General features: G+C 37.5%; 1 protein-coding gene across 1 annotated transcript in view; it reads left to right on the plus strand.

Moving 5' to 3' along the window:
• Positions 1-1,104: 1,104 nt before the first annotated feature.
• Positions 1,105-14,760, plus strand: part of palm1b (paralemmin 1b) — a 36,387-nt gene continuing 22,731 nt past the window's right edge. Inside the window, exon 1 of the mRNA XM_028438259.1 lies at positions 1,105-1,578. The gene's annotated coding sequence lies outside the window, so the exon portion shown is untranslated. The remainder of the gene's footprint in view (positions 1,579-14,760) is intronic.

The raw sequence follows: 14,760 nt of genomic DNA on the forward strand, positions 1-14,760 counted from the left end.
TTTTTGTGTTTATTTGATTCTTATTCAAGACACTTTGATTGGAATGAGATTTTTTATGGGTGGTGTGCCTTGGAATTTAGGGGTTGTAAGAATAAAATTGTAATTTTTGCAATTATTGTATTGATCCAAATAAAAGTTCAAATCGATGTTTATTTCTAATCATGTTTTTTACGTAACATGAAATCTCCCGGTCACTGGGTGTCAGTGAACGCACCATCAGACCTTGTTAACTACGTCACTCCTCAATGACTTTTAGCTGGAAGTTAATTTCACTTTAGTATCATAAAACACACTGGACACTTTTATAGATGCATGTGGTCATTTTAAGGATTTTAGAACTCAACAGAATCAGAATCTGTTGTAGAAACAAAAGTTGAAAAATGTATTTGACAGTGTGATAAATATATCACTTGTTTTTCATATTTGTACTTAAAGGTAACGTGGAGGATGATATTTTGGCTTCAAATTCCAGGTGGATCATCCAGACTATTGGTCCTCCTAATTGTCAATCATTCTGGTGACATGTTTACGTATTGCTGTTGTACGTGCTCGCCCCTAGCTAGTTTTCACTTGTTGTGTAAGTGCGGCGTTTAAAAGAGGGCGAATCACTAAAAACGGACTCTGAAGAGGATCAGAGGTACGCTTTGATTCAGATTTAACAATAATCGACCCAGTAGTTATTAGCAGAGAAGTTATCCTAATGTAAGCTATGATTAGCGATGCGAGCCCTGGCACATGTCACGCACCGGGACACGTTAAATAGGTGTTTCCTGTTTGCTAGCAGTAGACTGTGGCACATGTGCATTTTTTTTTAAAGTGCACAGGGCGTTTCTTTTCTAAACTTTGGGAAAATCCTCCTCTTTACCTTTAAATTACAGTTAGTTACCATTTACTTGTTCTCACAAGTTTAAAAAATGAAAAAAATGGTATTTCATGTCATTTTGTACTTGTATTGATAACACATTGTTTTTATCGTGACATGTAAATCGTGAATCGTATCAAATCGACAGATTCATGGCAATGCACACAGTTATATTCATTGTTGAGCTTTTATTTTGTACCACTAGAGGGAGACATTGTCCAGCCTTAAAGGGACAGTAACGTGTGTAAATATCGTGATTATATCCCGGTTTAAATGTGCTGCTCCATCCTTCATCTCCACCAGCCTTGGAGCTGTTTTTTCTTCTCATTTCATCCAATGAGGTGAAAGCTCCTCCATCCCATGACTGGTGTCTCTGTCCGCGCGCACAGGCCCGTTATCTCTACACGCACGCAGCTTTGGAGGCGTATCCGTTCCCCTTCTTCTGTCTGCTCTCCCCCTCCGCACGGACCGATCGTTCACGGACCGGACTGTAGAGAAGACGAAGACGACGCCCCACCATCATCATCATCATCATCATCATCATCACCACCACCATTCACAGCGTGAGCAGCTCATGAACGCGCCACAGAGGGCACAGGCACGGGCACGGGCACAGCGCGTCCCTAACACTGCACGAGAGGCCGGGCGGAGCGCGTGAGCGGCCCGCAGCATCACACGCACCTCAGCACGAGGAGAGAGAGGAGGAAGACATCGGAGTAAGTGTGTGTGTGTGTGTGTGTGTGTGTGTGTGTGTGTGTGTGTGTGTGTGTGTGTGCGCGCGCGCGCGTAACGGTGGTTGTTGTTGTTGTTGCTCTGGATGCGCAAACGCTCGGGACACATCTGGAGATGTTCTGGATCACATCTGGCGCGCGTGTATCAGTGATGGTCACACGCACGCACACACGCACGCACCTTTATTTCCCAGAAGAAGAAGAAGATCCAGACGTTCTGTAAAAGCAAAACCATAGAATACGTGCAGTGCGTGCGTGACGTTACAGGTGTGATGTGTTGTTGTTGTTTTTAATCTGTGACAGGATGTGTTGGATGGATGAAGGGTTGGATGTGTTGGATGGTTGGTTGGATGAAGTGCTGTGAGTGGAGGAGAGGAGAGTGCATGTGTAGGGTGTTATTTATTCTGAACTCAGCCCCAACATGGCGCGTTCTGCCCATTACATTACAATATATATATATATATATATATATATATATATATATACACACACTCCACTCCTGACTGGAATTTACACATGCAGCAGTAGCTGATGAAACACTCTGTGTGTGTGTGTGTGTGTGTGTGTGTGTGTGTGTGTGTGTGTGTGTGTGTGTGTGTGTGTGTGTGTGTGTGTGTGTGTGTGTGTGTTTTCTAAAACAACAACAGTGCTGTGGATCACATCATTGTGTGTAACATTATACTAATAAGGTTGTGAACGTTACACACTCATTATATTTCTGTTACACATACTGTACACTATCACATATCCATTTGAAATGAAAAAATAGCCTAAAATATGTGTTTTATATGAAAAGCTGAGGAACATCCATGTGGACACTTAGCAACAATGAAGTTTCATGTGTTATTCTAAGGCAGGGGTCACCAACACGGTGCCCGCGGGCCCCAGGTAGCCCACATGGACCATGTTAGGGGCCCTCAGGAGCTCTGGTCTATAATGAGCTCTACATCTACAATCTGATAAACTTTCCTTGATTCAACCTCACAAATATAAATACATATCACAGATGTAATTAGTACGTTGAGGTAAACACTGCTGCACCTGATGACGTTTTAGTCTTAAATTAACCATCTTTAAATGTTTATTTTCACTAAAACATTGTCACAGATTTAATATATGGTCAGCGGTATGTTTTTACATATATATATATATATATATATATATATTTAATAGAGTAACTTTATTGATCCTGCAGTGTGGTAAAAAAAAACAACAAAAAAATCAAAAGTAACATACAGAATATATATATATATAAAAAAAAAATAAAAAAAAAACAAGGTGGATATTCATAAAATACGACAATTGTTGCATTTTACAAATATTACATGTTTTACAATGAGTAAAAAGTTGTTTGTTAGTAACAAGTTAAAAAATGAACATTAGGATTCTCTATGAAATGTAATGAAAATGAAACAGTTGCATAAATTATGAGAAATAAAGTGTTTCATGTTGAAATGTAAACATTTAATAGCTTTTTAAGTTAGTGCTCACCTTTCTTTATTATCCTAGCTTCTAATTACAGTAAAATCGTTAATATTTGGTATTTGATAAGTGCTTTTCTAACTGGTTCAGTTTCAGAAAGGTCGGGGACCCCTGCACTAAAAACAAATCAAATTCATTCATTAAAAAATCACTTAAAACACTTTAAATGTTTGGAAGAAATGTATAAACACCAATAATAATACAGTAGCTCACAATGTGTGGACACCCACATTTTTTTATAAATGCGCAATCTACATCTGGAATTTAACCAACTTAACTGAGTGAAATCTCATAAAGATCAGTCAATGCCCAACCCAGATGTGAAGATAGGATAGGGATTATTATTATTATTAATTATTCATTTTAAACTCATCCAGATCTCCTCCAAACGTCTGTCTTTTCTTGAAATTTGGTCAGAATCTTATGTTAAAGTTTCTTTTATTCAGACAAACCTTTTTTCAGGTATTTTACTTTGAAATTTACTTTGATCTCCTGACTTGTTTTGACTGCCAACTGTCAGTCTTCCTCAGAGGCGTCTGCTGATTGCTGTTATGCATCCTTATGAGTTATTTCATAAGAAAATCATCAAAGCATCTGAAAGAACTTGTAAGGGTACATCAAAGCAATGAGTAGATGCCTCTGAGGAAGACTGACAGTTGGCAGTCGAAACATGTCAGATCAAAGTAAATTTCCTTCAAATAATAAGTTAGTCTGAATAAATGAAATGAACATATTATAATAAAAAAAGAACTTACTGGAAGTACTTCTGAAGTAATCCTGCTAAAAGACAGATAATGGTAACGCTACTAGATGTTTTATACATAAATGCTGACGTTACGCTGTCATTAGCATGAATAAGGTGTCATGAAAACTGTCATTAAGCCTTTAGTAAGTGTTGTTCTACTAAATTATGACTCCTTTGGAGCTATGTTGGCTTTTTTCTGGTTGGGTAGAGGGATCGAGTGGGGTAAGGTAGGGTTAGCATTAGCATAACGAACGACACCTTATTCATGCTAATGACAGGTGTCGTATCATAATAATGACAGCGTAATGCCTTCATGTATAAAACTTTTAGTGTTACACAAATTAATAAATGAAAATATTACAGAAGGAAAAAAAAAAAGGCAATCGATCAAAGTTTTAAACTTTCAAAACAAAAGCAACGGACACTGTATAATTGATGAAATTCTCCCAATGTTTTCTTCCTGTTTGCAGGAATGAGTTTAGCTTTAGACTCTAAATAGGAAACATTGGTGTCAGATTACAGGCTGGGGTCTGTGCTTTTATTGTGGCGAGTCCATCAGAGGCCTGAGCTCTGCTGTGTGTCAGCAACTCTCAGTGGAGCTGACAGCACTGGTATCATCATCTACCGTTAGTGTGTGTGTGTGTGTGTGACTGTGTGTGTGTTACTGTGTGTGTGTTACTGTGTGTGTGTGACTATGTGTGTGTGTTACTGTGTGTGTGTTACTGTGTGTGTGTGACTGTGTGTGTGTTACTGTGTGTGTGTTACTGTGTGTGTGTGACTGTGTGTGTTACTGTGTGTGTGTTACTGTGTGTGTGTTACTGTGTGTGTGACTGTGTGTGTTACTGTGTGTGTGTTACTGTGTGTGTGTTACTGTGTGTGTGTGACTGTGTGTGTGTTACTGTGTGTGTGTTACTGTGTGTGTGTGACTGTGTGTGTTACTGTGTGACTGTGTGTGTTACTGTGTGTGTGTGACTGTGTGTGTTACTGTGTGTGTGTGACTGTGTGTGTTACTGTGTGTGTGTGACTGTGTGTGTTACTGTGTGTGTGTGACTGTGTGTGTTACTGTGTGTGTGTTACTGTGTGTGTTACTGTGTGTGTGTTACTGTGTGTGTGTGACTGTGTGTGTGTTACTGTGTGTGTGTGACTGTGTGTGTGTGACTGTGTGCGTGTTACTGTGTGTGTGTGACTGTGTGCGTGTTACTGTGTGTGTGTGTGTGTGTGTGTGCATGTGTGTGTGTGACTGTGTGCGTGTGACTGTGTGCGTGTGACTGTGTGCGTGTTACTGTGTGTGTGCATGTGTGTGTGTGTGTGCGTGTGTGTGTGTGTGTGTGTGTGCATTCCTTTGTTGTTTCACGTCTAATGTGGCACTAATAATAATTATTAAGTCTAATGATAAGAACGAGATGTAAATGTTTCTGATGCATACATACATACATCGTTACGGAAACGTTTGAAAAACTTCCTCATGAAAGCGTAAAAAACTTTTTTGTGATATTTGAGTGTTTTTTCTAAATTCCGGTGTTTCCATCACCAGTTTTTATCGCAGCTACTGGTATGTGGTGCCGAATGTAAAACTTCTATATTTTGAACATTTAGCTAATTTTTCTTTTATTTGAGACAGAAATTCACGTAAAACAGCATGTTCTACATTATTGTTAAAAATGTGTACACAGAAAATAAATCTAAATGTAACTGTTAAATCTGTGTGTGGAGTGGGGGCGGGGCCGTGTGATCAACAGGCGCTGACCAGCCCTTTTTCTATAATTTCTAAACATTTAGCTTTACACTTAGTGACCAATTTAACATTTAAATTTGAATTCAACATTTAAATTTAACCTTTAGATTTACATTTAACATTTAGATATAAACTTAACATTTAGATTTAAATTTAATACTTAGATTTACATTTAACATTTATATTTAACTTTTACATTTAAATGTAACATTTACATTTAGATGTATTTTTAACGTGTACACATTTTTAACGATGATATAGAACATGCTGTTATGTCGGCTATGAAACGGCACATCATATACTGGTACATATATTTAATTTACACTCATTTGTTTGAAGGCGTGGTCTCCAAAGTCTACTTCCAGATCCAGCAGGAAATGTGATGAGCATCTTGAGAGAAAGTTCCTCCACGTTTCATTAAACTTTCACTAATATTATTTCACACTCATTAAACACTTTCTTTAATGCTTTTTATTATTTCTGCTGCCTTTAAACGCTACTACCTGCCATGTTTACGACATCTATTAATGTATGTTTCTAATAAACAAAAAGACCCGTACGGTCATTCAAATGTCGTAAAAGTAGGACTCGGGGCGGGGCGGGGTGGGTGGGCGGGGGGAACTAATGAGGAACAGCCTTTATGGGCCGGATCTTATGAGGTGTTGATTCCAGGTTCTCTGCTGCCAGTAAACAAACAAACAAACAAACAAACAACGTGTTCTGTAGGAGGTCCACGTTCTACTGATTGTGACGACGCTTTAGATGTAAAAATATAGCAACGTTAGCCACACTGCTAACACCTTAGCTAAATGTTTAACAGGAAAAATCCCATTAAAATGTGTGATATGATCCCAAAATATTATTTGTGAAACCTTTAATTACCTCTAATTACATTTTGTGTCAAACTCAAGGCCCTGGGGGCCAAATTCAGCCGTTTAGACCATCCAATGTGGTTCACAAGAGAAGGTAAAAAATGACATAAAAACATGAATTATTGTGTAAATGACCAAATAATCCAGTTGTAGATATCTCAGCCCTTCTAAATGCACTAATTCAGTGAAACTACATAATATTTGTATGATTGCAATTTCATCACATGACTGCAGTCATTTTTAGTCTCAAACAGTTCAAAGAACTCAATTGTCAAATGAAAATTGATCACAAAATTAATGAAATTTAAAAGAGAAAATCCTACAGGAAGTGAAATACGTCACTTATTGCCTGGATATTGTCGGCACATTTACATACTTAATGTATCATTTATACGTCAAAGGGCAAAGTTGGGGAAATTATTGTTGAAAATGCTCGTTTTCTTGCCTAAAATCAAACTACTTTATATTTGATCCCTGAACTAAAATAAGTTTTACGAGTCACTGTGTAATTTTTTGTTTTCTGTGTTTTCTTTATTGCAATTTTGTGTTATTTATTTGACATTTTCAGTATTCTCTGTAATTTTGTAAATGTTTCGATTATTTGTGTATTTTTGTTATTTTGGCCCATTTTTGTTGTTCTTTTGATGAGTTATTTAAATTAAACCACCACACAATCTCAAACAACTGTATTCTATACTTTAACTTTCTCAAATACTGTACTCTGCTCTAATCCTGGCTACTTATAACTCATCATCACAAACATAATCAAACACGTATTCTAAAAAGAAGAGAAAAATGTCTAGGGAAATTTCTCCATTGATGTCAATGGGGTCACGACCCCCCAAAAAATCATTCCCTGCTCATCCTGCAGGGACTGATTTTGTTGGTTTCTTACATACTTTACTGATCATTTAAAGGTTGGAGAGCAAAGTAAGTCATATTACACTGTATTATTGTTTAAAATGCTCGTTTTACAACCTATAACCTGCGGCCCACATGAGATCAAACTGTTCCGTATTTGGCCCCTGAATCAAAATGAGTTTGACACCCCTACCTTAAAACAAACATCATCTGACTGATCTTTTAATAAAAAATGTGATTTACTTTCATATGTAAGCAGGAGTGGACAGGCCATCTGGCATATCAGGCATCGTCGCAGTGGGTCGTAAACCCAAAGTAGGCCGGTCCAGTCTGAGTGAGTGGAGGCAGACATAGTAACAGGTGGACAAAAATGCTCCAAAAGTGACTAAAATATAGCCAAAAGCAGTCAAGAAAAATATTTTTACAAATGGACAAATAAAGAGGAACCAGTTGGTGTGTAATGTTTAAATGGTCAACAATAGAGAAAAAGGGCAAAAATGTGGAACAAAAAGAGGATAAATGTAGTGGGAAAAGGAAACCAGTGGTATTTATTGGTATTTTTAGCTTATTTGGATAAAACTCTCAAAAAGAAATGGACAAAAAATAGGAAAAAAGGGATATTTATTGGCAAAAGATAGCTAAAGTCTGAAAAAAGTGTCAGAACATTTTGTTAAGAGGCAAAATTGGGACAAAGGAAATTATAAAATAGCCAAAAGAATTAATAATACATAAAGAACCACATGTTGAGCATCGCTAACAGCGTCTTCCTCTGATAATGTAGTGGGCTGGTCTGGAAACAAAATGCCACAGCTGATTTTTTTTTCTCTACGTAACCTTTAATCTGGTTTCAAATGTTTCCATTTGAAGACGGACGCTACAGTAAATAGGACTGAGGCCTGGTGCAGGTTCACCTTCAGGTCTGGGAAAGAAGTCCTGCTGTGATGGATATTACAAACGCCCCCACTGACCTCCCCGTCATTAGGAAACCATGAAACATCGCTTTTAAAATCAGTTCAGTAAAAGCTCCTCCTGGAGAATTAATGAGCTGTCTGTGTGCTGTTGGTAGATATAGATGTGTTAGAGTCAGCAGGGATGCGTAAAGTCAGAGTTTACACAGCAAAGTCAATACACAGTGAAAAACTAGAACTTTGACGTGGGATGTGATTGGAAAAGAGTTTTTCAACCACTGGGAAATTATTCAGATTCACCTAATTCGTCTGAAAATTATTATTATTTTTTTTAAATTTACTTTTCATTTGAAAGTACATTTTCAAACACATTTTCTAAATTTTTACATTTAGTAAAATTCTTACAGCCTTATTTATATTGTGTTGCGATGGACAGATAGTAAAAATCAGATTTGAACAGATTCAGATTTTAACAATACAAAAACATACATTTCTTTAACAAAGTGATGATATTCCTGAAAGAAACCAGGTGAGAATAAATAAAATAAAGAAAAAGAAAAGGTGAAAAAACCAAAACTAGAACCAGATATCTGGGATTTCAGTTTGTGTGGAGTAATAATGACCAATAATGGACTCAGCAGGTTTAAATGTTTCTTTCTGGAGTCTTATTAAATCATATATGGGTTTTCTCCATGTGGTATTTCTCAGTCCACATACTGTATGTTGGGGGTTTGTAAGAGATTTATTATACAATCAATCCCTGCTGGTATTAGAGCCAGAATTCCCCAAATTGTCTCATTTTCATACACATATTAAATGTTGGAGAAACTGTGGCACACAAATAAACAACCATACGTGTATGTTGGCCCCATTTTAGTAACAATTTCTGGTGTTCGAAAAACATCTCATCATTACTTTCCACTTAAAGTCCCTCCAACTATTTGAGTTGTTACAAAATGTGCCTAAAAATATTTATAATCTATAATCAATATTTATGAATATTGATTATTTGGGCCATAGTATATAGTCATCTTAAAGATGTAAATCCTTGTTTTAATCAGAAATAGAATGGGTAAAATAAAAGTTACCAAAATGGTGAAAAGGGTGGTGAAATGTTTTTTTAAACCACAGAAATTGGTTAAAAGTTGCAAATTAGAGTGGGCAAAAATGGACAGAAAATGTGGAAACAAAATGTGTGAATATTAGCTTAAAAATGGGGGTTGCGGTAATGTAATTTAAAATTTAAGAACAATCCGTTTTAACTGGCAAATAATGGGCATTAAAAATCATGAATGTGGGTAAATTGGTAAAAAATAATCATGAAATCTGGTGAAAAGAGGTTAAAAGTGACAATAATGGGTCAACAAATGTGACATTAGGTGTAAAAGTGGTAGAAAGGGTTTATAAGTGATGAATATGTCTGGAAAATGGAAAAAATGTGTAGAAAAAATATGGTGAATTTGGTGAAGTTGTAGAAAAAGGGCAAAAATGAGTTTTCACTGGTTTAATTCATCTCTCCTGGATCATGTTACACGTCTCATCATCACTGCTTTGTCACGACTGATAAGTAGAGGATTTGTTTGTTTGTTTGTTCCGCTGTCATCTGATAAACTGTCACTTTAAACCACCGAGTTGTTTAAAGTGTGTGTGTGTGCATGTGTGTGTGTGTGTGTGTGCGTGTGCGTGTGTCCTGCTGCTGCAGCTCGCGCACAGCCACATAATCATATGATTATCATCAGTATCGCTTCAGACATGGTTTCTTAAGCTCTATTGATACACAACGGGAAAGAGACGTCGTCTGTTCTTGTTGTTGCACTTTGCCTGACCTGAAACCAGGGTTGAGGTCAATTACATTTTTAAATTACAATTACATCTTCAATTATCCATGTTCAATTACAACTCAATTATCACAATTAAATAACCTTATCAAATGTTACCAAGATGCATGAGCTTAGCATTAGCTAGCATTAGCATTAATCTAACATTAGCGAGCTTTAGCATTTGCCTGGCATTAGAATTAGCCTAATGTTAGCATTTGCATTTCTTAGCAATAGCATTAACCCAACAGTAGCAATAACCTAGCATTATCATTAACCTAGCAATAAGCATTAACCTAGCATTAGCATTATCCTAGCAATAACATTAACCTAGTAACATCACTAACCTAGCATTAGCATTATCATAGTGTTGGCTAGCTTTAGCATTAGCCTAGTGTTAGCATTAACCTAGTGTTAGCACCAACCTAGCATTCGCAATAATATTATCATTCACTTAGCATTAGCAGTAACCTAGAAATAGCATAAGCCTAGCATTAGCATTAATCTAGCATTAGCAATAGCATTAGTCTAATATTAGCATTACCATAGCATTAGCCTAGCAATAGCATTAACCTAGCACTAGCATTAATCTAGTATTAGCACTACGTAGCATTAGTATTTGCCTAGCATTAGCACTAACTAAAGTAAATTATAAAAGTACAAGCATAAATCTCGGGATCTTTCTGAACTTTTTGATAGCTTAGTTGTCAAAGTTGGAACGTCATACTTGTAATTAATTACAAATTATGCAATTACAATTAGAATTGACCCCAACCCTGCCTGAAACTATCAACCTTTATTTTACATTTTTTTCAAAGTAAAGCAGGTCATAAACAGAACTCTGTCGTCTGGATGAGGACGTTCTGTCAATAAGGAGGACATGTCTTATTATGAAATCTAACAGGAGGACACGTGTTATTATTAAATCTAATATGAGGACACGTGTTATTATTAAATCTAATATGAGGACACGTGTTATTGTACCTAATGGTTCTGCCATTAACTTTAAGTGCCTCAAGTATCACAAGTCCGTCGACTTCCGGTTATAAAGAATTTTGCTGACAGTTGAGAGAGAGAGAGAGAGAGAGAGAGAATTGGAGTTAGCCGTCTGGTAAACATTAAAATGTGTCAGTCAGCTAATCTGCTACGTGCTAATGCTGCTACGTTGGTTTTTTAGCAGGAAGACTCAGGTTAAAGTCCATTAGAACCAATATTTAAAATCCTCTGCACTGAGCTGTCGTCTGCTAACGTTCTTTTCATATTGATTTCATTTATTTATTCATTTGATTTTTTTTAAAAACTTACCAGTTACGTCATTACGTTCCAAATTATGTTCAGTGACAAATTGCCATCACATAAAGGCTAACATGGGACTATGGATGGAAATTAGCATTTAGCTAAATCTGATGTCTTTACAGCGTCGAATGTACATTAATACACAATGTCTCACTCAAATAAACAAATAAATAAAAACAAGGCTACACCATTAAACACACTATGGTTGCTATGCAAAGAAAAGAAAAGCACTTTAAAGTCTTAAAGGTGAGTTCAAACCGAACGCGACTTCAGCGACAATAGTTGCTGAAATTGCCTGTGATGAGTTGCTTGAACATAGTCGTGCTTTTTGCTCGATTCATCTCTTCATTTACTCCAGAGATGTTGGCAGGAACTTATTGCTGATTGGATGTCGTGACACAACGTCAGTCGAAGTCGCTTGAAAAGTTTAAAACTTTCAACTTTGAGCGACTTCCTGCGACTCAGATCGTGTGATTCCAGCAACTAAACCGACAACCTTAGGGGCTGTACTGACGCAGCTTTTTCACTTCCAATGCGATACCGATATTGCTGCCTTGAGTATTGGACATTACCGATATTGAACCAATATCACCATGAATCATACATCCCGCCCCCTCCTCCTCTCCCCTACCGCCACCTGGAACTTAGTTTCAGAACCAGAGCTACTCAAGGTCGTCACACGTCATCTGACTGTATCAGAAATTAAGCGAAGGGATTATATTTCAACGCCTTCGTTGGCCCTCCTACCCTCCCTCCCTCCCTCCCAGCAAGCTACAGGAGAGGCAGGTGAAGTGCCCTCAAGATGCTTCACGCGCCCGCCCCCCAGCAGCTTGCAATCCTTCCCTTTCCCCCCCCTAAACCCCCAACACCCACCTCCCCTTTAACCCCAGAGCACAGTTTCTGCCTTTTTTCCTCTTCTTGCCGCGAGTTTTTTCCCACTTCTCTTTTAAGATAAGGGGCGCTGCCTGAGTGACGCTCCTGTCCCCCATGTTTTATGATTGTGTGTTATACAGTATGTGGTTCTCTTCATGTTTTCTTGGACAGGATGTAACTCGAGCATAAATAAGTTATTCTGAAACCTTTTATTGCTACCTTCTTCATCTGTGACAAATTCATCTTTCAAACAAAATTAACTCATCTACTTGGCTTTATATTGACTGTTTCTATCCAGGTCTGTTTTCACCACGTTTAGTGTAATAGTGGAACATTTACCTGCCCAGTACCACAGGTTTCTTATCCCAGTTATAGATTATTTTCTCAATGCAATGTTCTGCTCAGAATATTTGTTCTTTCTGCGTTCCAAACCAAACAGATTTGTTGGGGTAATAAACTCTAAAAGGCTTTTTAATGTTAATGCCCTGTTTTAGTAGACGCTATAAAGAAGAGCTCCTTCTATTTCCAGTAATAATCGTGGTTATGGTGATTCCCAGGCATAATTCCTTCATTGTTGTGTTGTGGTGATGTCAGAGTAAAGTCATCCCTTCTCCACGTGGCCTCAACGCTTTTTCATTCTCCGTCTAAATGACATGAGCTGTTTTTTATGTATTTATGAGCGAGCGACTCTCGAGGGGAGAAGCAGCGTTTTTAGCCTCTGACCCTGAAACGCTAACGTGACCTCAGAGGACAAACTCATGCTTTTCATTGGCAACTGTACTATTGTTATCCGTTAACTCCTCCTACACAGTTTGTCCGGTTTTGACAATTAGGTTATTAAAATGTTCAGAAAGTTCCCACAATTCATGCTATCGCTTTTGCAATTTGTAACTTTTAAACGTTTTTAGTTATTACATTTTTTTCAACATTTTTAACCCATTTCAACCTTTTTCAATCTTATTGCTATTGTTAAGCTATTGCTAGATTAATGTTTAGCTAATGCTAGGTTTATGCTATTGTTTGGCTGATGCTAAGTTAGTCCTAATGCTAGGTTAATGTTAATGCAAGGCTAATGCTAATGCTAGGTGAATGTTAATGCTAGGTCAATTTTAATGCTAGAATAATGGCAATGTTAGGTCAATGCTATTGATAGCCTAATGTTAGATTAATGTTAATGCTAGGCTAATGCTAATGTTAGGTTAGTGCTAATGCTAGGTTAATGCTATTGTTAGGATATTGTTATTGCTAATGCTAGGTTAATGTTAAGGCTAGGCTAATGTTAGGTTAGTGCTAATGCTAGGTTAATGCTAATGTTAGGATAATGTTATTGCTAATGCTAGGTTAATGTTAATGCTAGGCTAATGCTAATGTTAGGTTAGTGCTAATGCTAGGTTAATGCTAATGTTAGGATAGTGTTATTGCTAATGCTAGGTTAATGTTAATGCTAGGCTAATGCTAATGTTAGGTTAGTGCTAATGCTAGGTTAATGCTAATGTTAGGATAATGTTATTGATAATGCTAGGTTTATGTTAATGCTAGGCTAATGCTAATGTTAGGTTAGTGCTAATGCTAGGTTTATGCTAATGCTAGGGTAATGCTAATGTTATGTTAGTGCTAATGCTAGGTTAATGCTAATGTTAGGATAATGTTATTGCTAATGCTAGGTTAATGCTAATGTTAGGATAATGCTATTGCGAGGCGAATGCTAGTGTTAGAATAATTCTAATGCTAGGTTAATGTTAATGTTAGGCTAATGCTAGGTTAGTGCTAATGGTAGGTTAATGCTAATGCTAGCATAATGCTATTGTTAGGTGAATGCTAATGTTAGGTTAGGGCTAACATTAAGGTAATGCTAATGTATACTAATGTTAATGCTAGCTGTTGGTTAGACTTAACTGAAGGACTGTATAATTGGTTGGTTCGTTATGTGTTTAACCCTGGGGCGTCGGTTCGGACACAATAACAGGAGGTTAAAGGGATGTAGTTTAACTGTTTAGTCAATAGTTACAGGTACAGGTGAATCACAAGCTTGAGGATGGATGAAACAATGGGTACAGCTTTGTGTGTGTGTGTGTGTGTGTGTGTATAATTGTTGTCACTGTGCCTCTCTGGCCTGAAGGAAGGAAGCTGTGGAAGTGAAGAGTGGACAAAGGCTAAGGCAGAAGTAGCTCCAACACGGTCCATGTGAAGGAGATTAAAGATGAGTTTCCTCTCAGGTGTTTAATGTGGAGCCCGGGTCGTTCTACTCGACAGTCATTCACTCTGTCATCGTTGTGAGTGTGTGTATCTGTAGCTACACACATTCTCATTCACAAATACCTGAAGCTAACGCTGAGTTAACTATAATAATAATAATGGCTTGGATTTATGTAACGCTTTCACACCAGTCACTCACAGTCATACCGGTGGTGGTAAGTTACAATGTAGCCACAGCTGCCCTAGGGCAGACTGACAGAGGCGTGGCTGCCATTTGACCACCACCAACATTCATGCACAATTCATACTCACTCATACAAGGCAATGTGGGTAAAGTGCCTTGCCCAAGGACACAACGACAATGACTCGGTTAGAGCCCCAA

Source organism: Gouania willdenowi, chromosome 22, assembly GCF_900634775.1.
Source record: "Gouania willdenowi chromosome 22, fGouWil2.1, whole genome shotgun sequence".
In the NCBI taxonomy this organism is placed as follows: domain Eukaryota; kingdom Metazoa; phylum Chordata; class Actinopteri; order Blenniiformes; family Gobiesocidae; genus Gouania; species Gouania willdenowi.